Consider the following 13004-nt stretch of genomic DNA (forward strand, 5'->3'; position numbering starts at 1 on the left):
ATTTTCAGCTGAAAAAGGTATATACTTTGTATATACTTGTATGAATATACCAGTTTAGCCATTCGTTTCCAGTTTCTAAAAATTACATATAATGCTGCTATGAACAAATTTTTAACATGTCTCCTGGTGCATGTATAGAAGAGTTCCTCTATTAAATATAGGGAAGTGGAAGTGTTGGATGGTAGGTATGTGCAGTCAGCTTTACAGACAACACAAATCGTGTCCTAAGTAGCGGTACCAATTTAGATTCTCAGCACCAGTGGGCGGGAGAGGACTGTGCACTGCAGCCTAGCCAGTTTTTTTTTTTTTTTTAATATCTGCTAATCTGGTAGATAAAGATGGTACTCTATTATAGTTTAAATTGGCACTTTCTTGATTAAGAGTGTGAGCCCCTTTTTCATATATTTATCAGCCATTTGAGTATCTGCTTTTATGTGAGACATATATAATTAAAAATTTTCTAGCAGCCACATTAAAAAAGTGAAAGGAAACAAATGAAATCAATTTTAGTCATGTATTTCAATTTAACTGAAAATATTTTGATTTCAACATGTTTTCAATATAAAAATTCTTAAGAAGATATTGTACGTTCTTTTTTTTTGGTACTAAGTCTTTGAAATATGGTGTGTATTTTACATTTACAGTACATCTCAATTGAGACAAGCCACATTTCAAGTGCTCAAAGCCACAGTGGCTTGTGGCTATCCTACTGGGCAGCGCAATTGAGATACTAAGCCTTTGCCAGGTAGATTTACTCTAAATATCTTCTATCAGTGTGGGGCTTCTTTTTTAACTTCTTTATCTTTTCATGAATCAAAATTATGAAATGTAACTTGTCAAATATATTTATAATTTCCTTTATGGTCTGCATTTTCTTTAACTGGTTTAAAAAAACCCTTCACTTTCCTTGGGTCATAAAGATATACAACTATATTGTCTATTAAAAGTTTTGCAGTTGGCAAATAACATGGTTATGTATGTAGAAAATCCAAAGGAATCAACAACAAAAAAAGTTACTAAAATAAATGAATTTAGCAAGGTTGCCTTTTTTGAGATCAGTATATGAAAATATATTGCATTTCTACATACTAAAACAAACCACCGGAAATTAAGAAAAATTCCATTAACAAATAGCAACAAAAATATAAAATATTTAGGAATAAATTTGACAGAAGATGTGCAAGATCTGTACACTAAAAACTACAAAACAGTGCAGAGAAATATTAGACTAAATAATGCAGAGATATACCGTGTTTATGGGTTTATTGCTAAAGATATCAGTTTTTCCCAAATTGATCTGTAGAGTCAACACAAACCCAATTAAAATCCCAGTAGACTTTTTGTAATTGACAAGCTAATTCTAAAATTCATAGGGAATTGTAAGGACCTAAATAGCCAAGACAACTTTGCCTCCGTCTTAGCATCCCACTGGGGGTTCGTGTACAGTCCTTAGAGATGACTGCTGCATGTACATCCCCTCAGAACCTTTCTGATGTGAAGCCAACCAAACTATCTTCTGCGTGGACTAGCTGGTCCTGACTTCTGGGATGGACTCTGCCGTGGGTGGAGGGGGCTGGGGCTGCTGCTTCTGGATATTCCTGACAGAAACCCAGTCTTGGCTCTGAACAATCCTCCAAAGGTTGTTCATTCACCTGCTCTGCCTCTTGGTAGGAATCCCTCTCATTAAATGTATCCCCCCTTAGCCACAGGTGATCCCTTCCAAGACCCCCAGTGGATGCCTGAAACCGTGGATAGTACCGAACCCTATATATACTGTTTCTTCCTGTAAATGCATACCTATGATAAAGTTTAATTTATAAATTAGGCACAGAAAGAGGTTAACAACAATAACTAATAATAAAATAGAACAATTATAACAATATACTGGTAATAGAAGTTACTGTAGATCTTAGCAACCTCAGCATATGATTTTTTTTCTTTCCTTATTAAGTTGAGAACTTTCACCTTTTCACTTAGAGGAAGCACTTTATGGCTTCTCTTTGGCATATCCGAATTGCCGGCATCACCACTCTTGCGTTTTGGGACCATTATGAAGTAAAATAAGGGTTACTTGAACACAAGCACTGTGATACCACGATAGTCGTTCTGATAACCAAGACAACTACTAAGTGGCTATCAGGCAGGCAGTGTACACAGAATGGATAGGCTAGACAAAGGGATGATTCATGTCCTGGACAGGATAGAGCAGGGTGGTGTGAGATTTTATCACGTTACTCAGAACAGCACACGCTTTAAAACTTATGAATTGTTTATTTCTAGAAGTTTCCATTTAATATTTTTGGATCACAGTTGATCGCAGGTAACTGAAACCATGGATGAGGGGGGGACTACTGTAATTTCTTAGGGTCATTCAGCTAAGCAGCAACATACTTTCAAAACAAATGATCTCAGAACATTATCTCAGAACAGAAGCAAAGAGAAACTTTAACCCTAAAATCGACCCCCATTCTAATAACTTTCCTTTTATCTCAATGGGCCCATTCAGGTTGGCAGGTATAGGACTCTTGTGTGCTTTGTTCAAGAGGAGGGACTGTGGAGAACTGTAAACGTTTTCTGCTCTGAACTTACACCTACTCCCTTGTTCTCTGGTACTGAGAAACTAACCCACTCCCTCTAAATTCCTCCTTTGAGCCAACAACTCCTAGAAAAGGAGGTAATGGCCTGCAACAGCCAAACTGCAAGGAAAAAACTCATTTCTGCAAGATTGCAACACCTGTCTGACCAACACCCACCAACCCTGCAGCTGGCGCTTGGCCACTTTTGTCTCTTTTCCTCTGTAAAATCCTCTCTTCATTTTCAGAGAGAGACTTCCTTTGAGTATGCTCTCTGTTGCAACTACTTGAACAAAGTAGCTTTTCTGTTGCATTGTGAGATTCAGAGAACTTTTGAGCAACTGACAGAATTTTACTCTCATTCTTGAAAGATATTTTCTCTGGGTATAGAATTATAAATTGATGTGTATTTTCTCTCAGCATATTGAGGATATAATTCAATTCTCTTCTGGATTCTGTTGAGAAATAAGCTGTAGGTCTAATTGCTCTTGCCTTGAAGATGATTTCTTCTTCCACCCTTTTAAACTGCTTCTATGATTTTCTCCCTCTCTCTGTTGTTATGCAATTTCACACCAATGTGTTTAGGGTGGATATCGTCTTACTTATACTGCTTGGGACGCTTAGGGCTTCTTAAAGCTGTGGATTCAAATATTCTAGAATATTTTCAATTATCAGATCTTCAAATACTGCCTCTTCCCCATTCCCTCTATTTTCTCCTTATAGAGCTCTGATTTGAAGTATATAAAACTTCTTATCCTAACCTCTCTTATATCCTGATCTCTCATATTCTTTGTCTTTGTGTTTCTTTAGACTTTGTTCAGGATAACATGCTCATATCTGTCCTCCAGTACATTAACTGTAAGTCAAATCTGCTGATAAATCTATAGAACTAAATTTTAAACTTAATTTATCATATATTTCTTTTCTAGAATTTGATAATTATTTAAAAAATCTGCTACTCCTTGCTTGTATTTTCAAAATCCTCTTTTATTTTTAAAATGTATCAACCACGGTTATTCTATATTTGTCTAACAAACCCCACACCTGAAATCTCTGCAGGGCCATTACTGCTATCTTGTGTTTTATTGACTTGATTTTTGTTCATGGTGCCCTAGTACCTTTGTATTTTTTGTGATTTGGACTGTGAACTGCTCGTTTTCCTGGAATTTTAGACACCTGGGGGCTGCTGTAGAACTGGAACCACTTTAGAAAAAGTCTTCAGCTGGAGATTTTTACAGACACAGGTGGCATGAATTCAGGCTGAAGCCCATGGAAGGGCTGAGTTCTGGTTTTAAATTCCTGGGGTAGGGCACTTCCCCTCTGTCCATGCAAGGGTTGTGAAAGGAGAGTTTCCTTGTTGTCCTTTTTTGCACTGGAACATTTTTTTCTTTAATAACAGCTTTACTGAAATATAATTCTCATGCCATAAAATTCATCATTTTAAAGTATATAATTCAGTGATTTTTAGTACATTCACAGAGTTGTGCAACCACTACCACTATCTAATTTTAGAACATTTTCATCACTCCAAAAAGAAACTCCATCCCCATTAGCAGTCACTTCCCAGTCCTTCCTTCCCCTAGCCCCTGGCAACCACTAATCCACTTTCTGTGTCTATGGATTTGCTTATTATGGACACTTTATAGAAATGGAATCATATTGTATGTGGCCTTTTAAAAGTGGCTTCTTTCACTTAAGATAATATTTAAAGGTTATATATGGCCACTTTCATATTTCATTAACTCTCACAATTCAGGGTATAGCCCTTGATGTCCTAACTTTACCTGAGTGTGACCTTGTGATTAAGTTTTGGCCATTAGAATGTGAGCAGAAATAAGGTATTTCACTTCTAGGTCATTTTCTTAAAGGAAAGCTGCTTGCCTTCTTTTTCCTTTTTCCCCATTTCCATAGTCTGGCACAAGGTCTTGGTGATGGTGAGTTGGCTGAAACTACGTAAAGAGTATAGTCTTCAAATTAACAGAGAAAGAGAGTGGAGACCTAGCTCCCTGATCATCTTCTGGTGCACAGCCACAGGGTTAGTACCTCTGAAATACTGAAATTTATTGAAATAAACTTCTCTGTTGAGGTTGGTCTTTCAGTTATATCAGTTTAGCCTGTGTGCTAACGTAATGAGAACACAGTGTCATTTATTTTGTCATTTGCCTACTGATTATTATTCCAATATTTTTAATAATACTACTGCTGCCATGAACATATATATCTTCGACTTCCTCTCCAATTATCTCCTTATAACACAATTCTAGAAGTAGGGTTGCTCGTTACCTATAATGTGTGGACATTATTAAGCCTCTTGACACATGTCTACAAATTTCCATTTAGAAAGATGTCTTGTTTTACTCTCAACATCAGTGCAGAAGAGTGCTTTGTTTGCTCACTTAAAAAAACTTAAAAGATAATAACCTAAAAAGTGCTATTTGGTAACCTGCCTAGGGTAAATAATAGTAAGTAATGAATAGTGAAAACTATTCATTTTATTATTTGTATAAGTTCTGATGCTAACAAAACAACAACACGCATCTCTTCTAGTGACTTAAAGTAAGCATCCCTAAGCCTTTCAACTGGGAAACAATGGTAAAAATTGTATTATGTTTGCAATATAATTATCTTTAAATACACTGAAAATGCTAACATTTTCAGCATACGCTGAACTTATTTTGGATTTCTGACTTGCATTTCCTGAGCTATATTTATAATGTTATTTTCCCATTTCAGCTCAATATTTTCTCATTTATATTGTGGTTCTGTAGCAGAAAATGGTTTTCTCTTTTCATAAGCAACAGCAATTGTGAAAAATATTCTAAGTGGTGATTCGACACAAAACGAGGAGCTAATCCAATAACCCATCTCTTCTAAAGTAGCTAAATATTTCAGTGGGTTTCACAAAGATGATGAAGACAACAGCAACCCTAATTTTTGTTGTCTCATGTTGGTAGCTTTTATTCTGTAAGAATGATAAATACCATCAGATAATCTAATCATAGTCCAAGATACAAGTGTGCTTTAAAATAGAAGTTAATGAATACATGTTATAGGCCAGTTACAGTAAACACAGATATACACAAACACTGAAAACCGGTCATGAGTCAACCTACACATCCCATCCGTATGAATATAAAAGCTATCGTTTTCATTAAAATCTACCTCAAACATGATTTTTATTCAGGGCTGTGGGAGGCAGCCTGCAGGATGTCCCTCAATGATCCAACCTCATGGTACTCATGCCCTTGTGTAGCTCCCACTGAATAACCTATGTAACTATTATTGTGGAATGATGGAGTAGGACTTCTGAAGCTAGTTAATAAAAGATATTATGACTTCTGCCTGCCTCTCCCACATCACTCGCTCTGGAAACCAGCTGCCATGTCATGAGGACACTCAAGCAGCTTAATAGGGAGCTCCACAGGAAGAGAAAATACAGCCTGACTGACAACCAGCATTGACTGGCCAGCTGCAGTCAAGCCTTCAAATGACAGCAATCTCTGAGTGACACTGAACCAGAACGTCTCAGCTAAGTTGTTTCTGGGTTCCTGATCCATAGAAACTGTATGGCACAATAAGTGTTTATTGTTTGAAGCTGTAAAGGTTTAGGGTTATTTGTTACATAACCTGAAGAAGAAACTGAAAACAAAAGGTGACACCTTGATAGTAAATTAAAATCTATATTCCCAAGCAACTTTTGATTCATCAAAAATTTATAACATCCCTATCATATATAAGAAGAGTCCTTTAACTTCTAACTGTAAAGCTGGTGCTTCTCTCCTGCGTAGACCCTCCAGCCTTCTGTGTTCAGCCTCCTTGCAAGGCACATACATACACCTCCCAGGACCCCCCACCCCAGGCTAGCGCGAAGGCAGAGGAGAGACTCACGAGATACATCAGCTCCATTCTGGGCTTTCCTGAGCTCTCAGTACATTTCCCATAACACCTCTGTATAACCATAAAAACCTCTCATACTCCTTTAGCACTAAATGAAGCTTAAAATACTTTATAAATGGTCCACAAAATAAATCAGGGTAATGAAACAAAGGTAGTGCCTGTCTTCAAATTATATGCAATCGCACCATCCCTACTCCCTATTCCCACCTCAGGAAAGGCACAACCACCTGGAGAATTGCAATGATGTTTTTAAATTTCACAATTAACTTTAATTTCAAAATTCAAGAAAATTAACGTTCTTTAATTTTGAACATTAGCACCCCCACGGTACACTTTTATAGGGACTGATCCAGAGTCATCTCTAAAATTACAGTAAAAATAAGCTTCACTTCCACTGCCGCTGGCAAAGTAAACCAAAGAAAGGAAACAAGTATGACAGCTCAAAAAAAATCTGAAGTTTAGCTAGCAGCTGGGTCAAAAAGATTGGAAAAATCAAGGCTACAAATTGGTCTGTACAACTAATAGCAATTCAAAAGGTGGAAAATGCATCTCAGTGAAATGCAGCAACTGAGTGATTTTAAAGTAAGGCCTATTATACAAAAACATGCTCAGAGACCAAGACAGATACTATCTTCACAGCACTCAAGTCTGACAACTGAGGCGGGTTGGTTGAATCATGTGTTCACATGACTCAGAATGAAACTTGGTAGAACTTTCAGCTCATTGGTCCAGAGAGAATCAAATTTATAACAGCATAATTTGTAAACTGTCAGAATCCTTAGAGTATGAATTTGTTCCCAATCTGCAGTGGAGCAGCTGATACATACAAAATACATAATGAAGATTGATGCCCAGCTTTTTCTGTGGTTCCATGAAAAACAGATCCTTGCTGAGAAAACTTATATACAGTATTTATTGTAATATTTAGTTGGACCTATTCCAATCTTCTTAGGACATGACAAAAATCAGGGCAACTCTAAAACTGCCATTGAGCTTCCCTACCCAGGCATCCATCTTCAAATCCTTGGCATTTTTGCAGAAAGGTAGTTGGTACTGACATGCTTTGAATGAAATTTGTAAACAGAAGAAATATTCGTGGCTAAAATCTCTTCTGGGAATGGTATAAATTGGAATGCAAAGTATGCTGAGTAAGATTTCGCAGGGCTATTTCCAAGGGGGGCAGGCTTGGAAGAACTGGGGCTGCCGTGGGTAGCAGAGTCAGAAACAAACAGAGAAGCGCCCCCAGAGACGATGACAATCTACTTAAGAGGGCCAACTTGGTGGCCTAGCCTAATTTCCCCTGGCACAAAGATAAGACTCAAAATTGGTAATAGTCCATTTTAAGATTATTTAAAAGGCAGCTGAATAAAAAGATTACTAGAGCAGAAAAATTCACCAAAGGTACCAGTGCTGGGAGCAAGAGGATTTAATTGGGAGTCAGCTGACTTATTTTCTTGTCCCAGCTCAGCCATTAATTAATTGGTCTTGTAAGCTTTAGCAAATCATTTAAAATGTCTGGGATTTGGTTTCCTCATCTGTATAATGAGAGGACAGGACAAGAATCTAGGACTTACTAGTTTGTACAAAATCAATATTGTGTTGAGGAAGATTCTCAGGCTGCTTGGAAACCCATTAGGAAAGGAGACGGTAATCAATTAGTAATGTCTGCCAGGACAAGGTGTGGTGGAAGAATGGCTGGAGAAGTGCACAGCCATTAGACTCAATCATCTTTAAGGGCACTTACAACTAGAACATTCTATCATTTATTCATTGAACACAACTAGCCAGAAGACCCATTGATAGGTTATTTCAACAAAACTACACCTTTAGGAAATATAAAGAGCTGAGTAACAAACAGAAAGAAAATTCTTTATTGTTAAAGCCTGTTAATTCAAAGAGGTAACAATGACTGTATCAAAGCAATGGATGTTCAATTAAAAAAAAATAAACAATTTAAAAAAAATGGTAAGTACTAGGTTACACAGATACACAGATAAAACTCCAAGATCATGATCAGAAGATGGCTTTGCATTTCACAGGCCTGAGGCAATATTAACTGTCACAGGTATAAGAGCTGTCATAGGTATAATAGCAAGTACTTCATTAAAGCCCCTATACTTGGCCTGTTACATCATTGTAAAATTCTAAACAGCTAGAGCAGCATTTTAAAACTGATGTAAGCTTTACATCGTAAATTTGAAAAGAAAATGCAATAAGAAATAGAGCGGGCAATGGACTGCCACATTTTTAATCAGTAGCATTGCCGCTGTTATTAATCTATTTCTCAAGTGCTATCAGTTAACAAAGGCTTAGTTAAAAATGTAGATTAATCAAACAACAAATCAGAAATGATTTAAAGTAATTTTAGGCCAGACAATTTACACATTCATAAAAAATACTTTAAAGTACTTTTTGATGAAGTTGTAAAAAAATAGAAGTATAGGGAAACCACACTGAAATGAATTCAAATGCATTTCTTTATGAGACTTAGCACTAAGTTATCTGACCATAGTGGATGGCCTGTCCTTGGATCAAGGGTATGTGAAACCCAGTGGCAAGAGAATATGTTAATGATAAATATCAATATCACTGACTTTTTCAAGGTAATAAAACCTGCTTAAGTCCATATGATAGTTTGAGCTTTACTTGAACACTGAGAATAAAATAAAATTGGTATTGAAAAAAATAAGCAAAATCTGTCTTCATAAATTCTTGGAAACCTAGATTACGCTAATATATTTTTTCTAATAAACATCACCAAATATCATTTTGTAATAGAATGAACAAAACTATAAACATTTAAGGTCCTTTTTTTTCTTTTGGTCCCAGAATCCATCTTTAAGCATCTGAATGGGAAGAATATTTTTCTTACTTCCAAGCTAATCTTTTAAAACTCTGATTTTGGGTTTACTTTTAAATCTATTAAATACATATGTTGTTTGAGATTTTCTGGCTCTAGGGATAGTGTTAAGTTATTCTGACATATCTTTGGCCTTAAAATAGGTTGCTATTTGTAACACTGGAAACAATGGACTAAATTATTTACCCATTGAAACAAAATATTTTTTGAGCCAGGTACCATTCTAGGTGCTAGAGCAGTGAACAATACAGAAGTTTCTGTCTGCACAGTTTATATTCTAGCAGTTGAAGATAGCTAGTAAATAAGGAAGCAAATAAATAATTTCAGGTAGTGGTAGTTGACATGAAGAAAAAAATACCAGAGTGATAAGACAGAGAAAAATTAAGTGGAATCAGGCATTTGACTAGCTAGTCAGGGAAAGGAGAGCCAGCTTCATAAGGATGTGACACGTATGACTGCACAGAACCCCACACTTAGAAGAGCTGACACATGGTTTAATGCTCTGCTGTCACTTCCTGAAACTTTTAATAAGAGGCCTTGCACGTTCCTTTTACACTGAGCCCTATGTAGCCAGGTCTTGCAGAGTACGATTGTGTTTTTTTTAAAACATTTTATTCAAGCACCCAGTAAACATCAAACCTCCAGTGCTCCCCCACCCTCTGTGAATTCTTCTCATGTAGGCATGGGTCTACCGGAAGGAAGTTGTGTCTGCTGACGGCTCCGATGGTGAAGAATGACGACACAGTGGCCTCAAAGGTACAGAGAGTTTTGTATCTGACATCCTTAAAACCAAGACACGGGGTATTTTACTTCCAAAGTGAAGAGTGCGTGTTCCGCCCTAGCTGTCAATCCAGAAAGTATGCACTACGGAAGGATCCATGTGGACTCGGCACAGTTCTTCTCATACACGATCTCCCTTGAGTGAGGGGGGAGTCTAACTACAAAACGTGCCATTTTCAAAGCACTCATTTAAAGCATTATTATTATTATTTCAAAGCATTATTTAAAGTGTGTAAGGATGAAAAGTAGAACTCTGCCACTTATCTTAAAAGAAAGCGCAAGTTCCAGGAGTTTTTGTTGTCTGACTAACAGAACATGCAAATTCAGGCAGTGAGGTCCTCAAGGAATGACATGCATCTTTCCCTGTTGTCTGCCCTGTGGTCCTGTATCTCCTAAGCACTTATTATATTTCCTTTAAAGATATAAGACACTTACTTTGCTTACAAAGGCAATCCAAGTGTGAATAAATAAATGTATTATCTCTTAACACCCCCCTTCCATGTTCCTTTAAATAGAAAAATGTGCTAAATGTCCCTTCATATCCTGTTGGGCAACAGCTGTCCCACCTATGGTTTTAAAAACAGACTGTAACTCGATCTTCTGAAATCCTTTCTTGAACTGCATTCTGTTGAAGAAGTCCTGGGAAAGAAGTCCTATTGATATTGTTGGTAGTCTCCAAAAGGTGAGGACGGTAATTGGGCTGAAGGCAACTGGGAGGGGTTTTCAGCAAACTGAGGACCACTGGGAAATTGTGCAGAGGCAAATCTTGTCAACAAGATACCAGCTCCTTCAGTTAAAGCTAGGAGAATGCCACCCATCGCGGCTGACCCGACCATGGCCACTGGTCCATTTCTCCTGGCCAGGATGGCTCCTGTTAAGGCACCACTTGTGATGGAGTTCCAGGGGGTCTTCCTTCCCTCTGACCTGAACCATACTGGAGTCAATCATGGAAAGCTCCCCAAACTGCAAAGCTCCCTCCCAGCTGCGGAGCCCTGGTTTTAGCAGCTGTCAAACTCGTGTGCAGTCTGTGGTTTACTCCCACTGGAGAATTGCGAAAGCCTTTGATTGCTTGAAAGATACCACCACCTATAGTACCTATCGTAAAGCCCCCCCCCCACAGTCATCCACAATTTGCCAGGGGCATGGCTCCCATGCATACTCCTCCATCTTGGCTCTGGCAGCCGAGAAGTAAGGTCTGAATGACAAAAAGGGGCTAGATCTATGCGACAACAGTGGAAGGACATTCTTTGAGAGGGAACAGCGATATTCTGTTGCTGCAAAACAGCAGGGTTTCTCAATCTTGACATATTTGAGAAACAGAAAGAAGACTAAGTCGATTGATGCATGGAAGTAAGAGAAATGCAGTGGTAGCAGATGAGGCCAGAGAAGTACTTAAGGGCCAGTTCATATAGTCTTGTAGGAGACTGGATTTTTATGTACGCACAAGGATAGTGCACCTGATGATAAGGTGTATGAAAAGAAAAATCCACCCACTGGCAGAGAGACACGAGAAAACGTGTCTGTTTTGGTGTAAACTGAGGTTGAAACACTATATATTATGTGCTTGTGTGTGTGTATGTCTTGTGAATATATATACACACATATCTATATACTATATATATTTAACTATCTTGAGCATTTATATCCATAGGCCAAATATCATATCCGATTGAGGTTTCTTAGCGTATGATGAATAATCTAGGAATGTCCAATTAGAGGCGTTAACACAAAAATATGTCCTAGGACAGTTAACCCAGTAGAAGGGCAACTCAACCAGTGTGGAGTTAACCAAGATCATTACATATGAAAAGAGGCCTCACTGTCGTTATCTTCCATGGGCCCCCTGGGATACTAGGAAGACAGAAATTTCTAAATTTATTTGTAATAAATAAATTTGTTTGGAAAAGAGGAGGAATGTACAGCCACCCCACGGGCCCCCACCTAAAGTACAGGGCACAGGGCAACCACTCTAGGTGCCCTTTTACGGGGCCAGCCTGCAGGCTGGTGACAGTCCTGCAGTATCTAACAGAAGCAAATGCAAAAACATCTCTGGAACGACAAGCTCTTAACTCAGGCTATACAGGGCTGCCACAGATAAAACTGTGCGGAAAATGAACTTACGTTACAATTACACAGAACACATAAGGAAACAGTCTACTGGGATCAATTGCCAGTAGATGGTAACAGCAGACAACAACAAATAGAATCAGAGTTGCAAAAACTTTAGACTGTCAAACTATCACCTAGAAGCAAAAAATTAAGCATGATTCAATGATTTAAATGAGATATCTAAAATATGCAAAAATAAAACACTATAAAAATATTCAGATTTGAAAAAGAATCAAATATAACATCAAAAAAATATATATAGTCATAGAAAAAAACCCTTCATAGATGTGCTAATCAGCAGATTAGACCTCGTGAAGAAACTTAGAGAACTGGAGGAAGGATCTGATAAAACTCCCCAGAACATGACACTAAGAAAGATGACGTAAGAGACAGAGAGGGCAGAGGTCAACAGGCACGTCACTGGAATGCCAGCAAGACAGAAGCCGGAGAGCTTGAGGAGGGACAATATTAGAAGACACAGTGTCTGGGAGTTTTTCATAACTGATGAAAAACAACACTCTCCATATTTAGAAAGAACATTTATTCCTTAGCAGGATAAATAAAATTAAATTTGCATCAAGGGATGTCACTGTGAAACTACAGAATCCTAAAGAAAAGGACCAGAGCTTAAAGCATCCAAAGATGGCAAAGACCACTTCAAAAGGAAAGAACCCCCCTGGTGGCAGACCATTCAGAAGACCCTGGAATAATACTATGAAAGTGCGGGGACAAAAGAAGCGTCAGTCTAGATTTCTATGTCTAGGTTACCATGATTTAAGAGTGAC

General features: G+C 37.8%; 1 pseudogene; it reads right to left on the minus strand.

Annotated features, from left to right (window-relative positions):
• Positions 1–2266: 2266 nt before the first annotated feature.
• LOC138917987 (mitochondrial import inner membrane translocase subunit Tim17-A pseudogene) lies at positions 2267–12188 on the minus strand (annotated as a pseudogene).
• Between the last annotated feature and the right edge of the window lie 816 nt (positions 12189–13004).

Source organism: Equus caballus, chromosome 16, assembly GCF_041296265.1.
Source record: "Equus caballus isolate H_3958 breed thoroughbred chromosome 16, TB-T2T, whole genome shotgun sequence".
NCBI classification, from domain to species: Eukaryota; Metazoa; Chordata; class Mammalia; order Perissodactyla; family Equidae; genus Equus; species Equus caballus.